This window comes from Octopus bimaculoides, chromosome 26, assembly GCF_046866305.1.
Source record: "Octopus bimaculoides isolate indiv1 chromosome 26, ASM4686630v1, whole genome shotgun sequence".
In the NCBI taxonomy this organism is placed as follows: Eukaryota; Metazoa; Mollusca; class Cephalopoda; order Octopoda; family Octopodidae; genus Octopus; species Octopus bimaculoides.
In genome coordinates, this window is record NC_142953.1 from 1,861,459 (window position 1) to 1,866,458 (window position 5,000).

Genomic DNA, 5,000 nt, shown 5'->3' on the forward strand with positions numbered 1-5,000 from the left:
AAAACATGCAAAATATGTCCTGCAATCAGCTTTAAAATTAAATATACAGCATTTAAAAAAAACAATTTTGTTATTTTTGCTTTGTTTTTTTTTTTAGAAAAAATGTGATTTCTATTTTGTAATGCAAAAAAAACCCTCTCACATATACATCGGTACATACAGTCGTACAAGCATGTTTATCTGTCTTTGCATCTGCTGTTTTTGTCAAAACCTAATGATAGATTAGCTGTTTAGCATGACGTGTGTGTGTGAATATGTATGTATGTATAAACACACAGAGTGCTCCAAAAGTCACAAAGAGGTTTGAAATTTTTTATTTGTTTTAATTAGGGTTTTTTCACATCTAGCATACATTTATTTCTTATATATGCACACACACACACAAATAATATATGTACTGTATATGATGTTAAGGAATTATAAATTTTTGAACAGAACATAAATGAATTACAAAATATTGAAACACCTTTGTGACTTCAAGGCCAAGAGTGTGTGTGTGTGTGTGTGTGTATGCATGTTATTGTATTTTTTTTCACAAGTTTCAATCAAGAAGCTATGTTCTATCAAAAGACCCAATAGCCTCCGGAAAAACAGAGGAAGAAAAAAAAAAAAAAACAGAATTGGATACTAAATATATATGGTGAAATGGCTAAAAATGTATATTTGAGAGAATAGAATTAGAAAAGAAGCTAAAAGACAATTTAGTGGAGGTGTTGGGATTAAGCTAACACACACATACACACACACACGAAGTAGACATAACAGAGAGGCTAGCACCATATAATGGTGAAGAAAATGTTGTCACCGTGGAAACAACTCCTTTATATATAAAGAACTGCACACGCACACACACACACACACACACATACACACAAACACACACACACAGCGTTTCAATTGCTGCATCAATAGATCAAATGAAAACATTCTCAATAATAAAAGAGTTTTGTTTGTTGTTTTTTTTTTTTTGCTTTGTGTTACAAGGATGGCATCGGACAAAAGGCAACCAATTCACACGGCTGAGGCTTGGTGTATTTTTTTTAATGTGGTTTTTCACTTGTTTTTTTGTTTGTATTTTTTTTGCAGATCCAAATTGAAAACATAACAAAAAAACCAAAAAAAAAACTATACATTTAAAACATTAAACATGAAAAAAAAAATCTATAATATTTATGGAGAGCAATCCAAACCTTTCAGTTAAAAAAATTGTTAGAAGCACAAGGTATTTCTTTATTAAGAAATAGTTAGTAGCCTAAAATATGTACCTGGATGAAGTTTTCCCAAAAAAAAAACCCATAATTATTGTAATTATGCATTTTCCATCATTATTTTGTTTGTTTCTTTTTTTTTTCGTTTCCTGAGAACGGATTACATAATTCTCAACAGAGCTTTGGACACACAACAAACAATTAAATGTTACTAAAATCGTTAATACTATAAAAAAAAAAAAATTTAATCAAATCATCTAATTAGAAAAAAAACAAAAGTGAAAGGATAATAATAATTATAATAGTAATAATGTTTTCTACTCTAGGCACAAGGCCTGAAATTTTTGGGGAAGAGGGGATAGTTGATGACATTGACCCCAGTACTCAACTGGTACTTATTTTATTGATCTCAAAAGGATGAAAGGCAAAGTCGACCTCGGCGGAATTTGAACTTTGAATGTAAAGATGGACGAAATGCTCCTTTCTGTTGTAGGCAGAAGGCCTGATGTTTTGAGGGGAGGGGAAGTCAGCTACATTGATAGGGAGTACTTGACTGCTGCTTTGTTTCATCAACTTCCCAAAGAATGTAAAGCAAAGTTGACCTCGGTGGGATATGAACTCAGAACACAAACAGTCTGAAGAAATGCCACATTAATGATTCTATAAGCTGGCCACCTTTGATTGTTAATAATCCTTTCTATTATAAGCACAAGGCCTCATATTTGTGGGGAGGGGGACCAATCAATTACATCGACCCCAGTGTTTCACTGGTGCTTAATTCATCGACCCCGAAAGGATGAAAGGCAAAGTCAACCTCAACAGAATTTGAACTTGGAACGTAACGACAGATAAAATACCGCAAAGCATTTAGCCTGGCGTGCTAATGATTCTGCCAACTCACCACCTTATAATGATAATGATAATAATAATAATAATAATAATAATAGTATTAAAGTTGCAGAGCAGTTTGGGTTCATCCAGAGATCTCTGATTCATACATCAAGAGAAAATATAATGGAAACTGCTGGAACTATTTCAGGGGTGTGGCAAGGGCGGATAGGAGGAGTGTTAGGGATTCTTTGTTACTTCTAGAAGCTGGATTTTCATTAAAATGATATGTTCTTGTTACAGTTAATTAGCTGCTTCTCAGGATCTAAGCCAACCATATCTCTGCCCAAAATGTTCAAACTAGGCAGATTCAGCCTCTCACACCTATTCTTTTATGTCATTCTAAAAAAAAAAAAAATTAAGCAATCGCATCGTTAGAATCTCAAAGCTACAAGATTATATTGGATTAATTCAAAACAATGTGAATAAATAAGTGTTGGTATGGTAATCTGAATGCTAAAGGGTTAATGCTTTGGCATTTAAACCTGCCATATCCAGCCTAAATATTCTACCTGCTTTATCTGGCCTCTCACACCTATGCTACAGTGTCATTTTAGAAATAAACAATGAGTAACCTGAATGGTAAAGGGTTAAATTAAACATAACTGAAGATATGAGAAATAAGACTAAACATGAAGTAGAGAAAGAAAGGCAGATAGATAGACAGAATATTTGCAATGACAGAAATAATAGGGAACTCCATTAATAAGGGGTCATAGAGTTTTGTTAGTCGACAGTAAAAATATACAAACAAATTTTATTTTTTTTTAGTAACTCAATAATGAAACTTGTTCATGTTTCTTTCATTTTATTGTAAAATACTCAAATAATTCTACATTTTCAATATGCGATTGGTTTTCTTTTTTTATATGTATTTTTATTGTCTTTTTAAAAAAAAAAATTCTTTATTTTAAAGTTTAAAAAAATATTGGAAAAAAAAAATTAATTATAATAATAATAATAATAATAATAAAACAGCTAATTAAAATAAGGCTGATTCCTTCAGAGTCAAAACAATATATGTGGGTTGTTAACAGAAGTTATTTACAACGGAGGAGAGAGAGAGAGAGAGAGAGAGAGAGAGAGAGAGAGAGAGAGAGAGAGAGAGAGAGAGAGAGAGAGAGAGAGAGAGAGAGAGAGAAATAAAACAAAAGAAATAAAGTAAAAAAAAAAATTTTTTTTAAAAGAGAGAAGAGAAGAAAAAAAGAGCAGCAATGATAACGGTTCAAGAGCTGCCTTGCTCCTGAGTATCTAATCATAAAGCAAATTTATTACTAAAACTGGCCATATATATATATATATATATATATATATATATACATACATACACAAACATATATATACCATCATCATTTAACATCCCTTTTCCATGCTGGCTTGTATTTACATGCATTTCAATATATATATATATATATATATATATATGTGTGTGTATTTACGTGTATGTGTGTGTGTGTGTGTGTGTGTGTGTGTGTGTGTTTGGCAGGGGTTATCTTTTCCTGAAGCAAACTTTAGAGAATAAATACTGTGTGCACTTACAAATGTGTGTGTGTGTTTGTGTATATAAAGGAGAGAGTTAACAAAAGAAGAAAAAAAGAAAGAGAGAAAGAGAAAAAAAAGGGTGACAAGTTGATGAAGCTCCCAGCTACTTTTACTCTTTCAATGAAGAAACCATAGAATGTGGAAAAAATTATTTAGAAAAAAAGATGAAAAAATAATTAAAAAATACCTCCTACCCAGCACCCCTTGCATTTACAAAAAATAAAAAGCCTTAACAAAGAGAAAATAAGATTAAAATTTTTTATGGTGGGATTAACATGCCTAACTCTGGCAGTATGTTTTATTATAAAATAAAAGAAAATATATTTTTTAAAAATGACTATGATTACAAAAAAAAAGGCTGATTCCTTGTTGTGAAAGCAATGCTTATGCGTTTAAAATAACAATTCCCAACACCTGAGCATAGGTTGACTCTCGACTCTCTACTTTGGAGTTCACATCGTTAACAACTGGACAGAACCAAGTTTCATTTGAGTTGGAAAGCAAACCGTAAAAGGTTGATGGAATTTTTTATTTTAATTTCTTTTATTAATTTAAATTGAAAATAGCAATGGAAGTTTCAAAAATAGAAAAAAATAAAAACCAATGAATGAGCATGTTGCTACACACACACACACACACACAAATATGCGCAAAGAAAATTAATGAGAAAGACCCTCTAAGTGGAAAGATGTTAACATAGTTGTTTTTGGGAAATGATAGCATAAGCTAACATCATCTTAGTGTGGTTCATACATATGAGGAGTATACGAATATGTCTATATAGATAATGTAATCGAAAAGAGAAAAATAGGTAATGGGTGTATATGGACATTTCAGGAGTTGTTGCGCCTTCATCAGTATCGCATCCAACCTATTAACTATCCATGAATACATTGCTTAAATAGTCATCAAATATAGCAGTGTAACATTTTCCTATTTTTAATTGCATAGTTTACATAGGCAAATTCATATAGGAGACATCATAACTTGCAGGCCCTAAATTATAGATATACACACACACACACACACACACACATACCTGGTTCCTGTTTTTAGTTGTGCGTGTACCTTTACACACGTACACTCATACAAGCAAACATTTACTAACACACACACACACACACACACGTCTATATACAAGTGTAAACAAACACCTGCATGCACACAGTAAGAACCACAGATCTTGTTTAGAAACGGAGAGAAAGAGATTAAGGAGAAAGAAAGTGAAGTTTGCGAAGCAACAGATTGTGGTCAAAATCATCATCGTCATCATCATCATTATCATTGAAGCTTGATGTTACTCTTCACAGAGATAAATACACAATAAGAAGAAATGTGATGCAATATGTAATGGAGCCAATC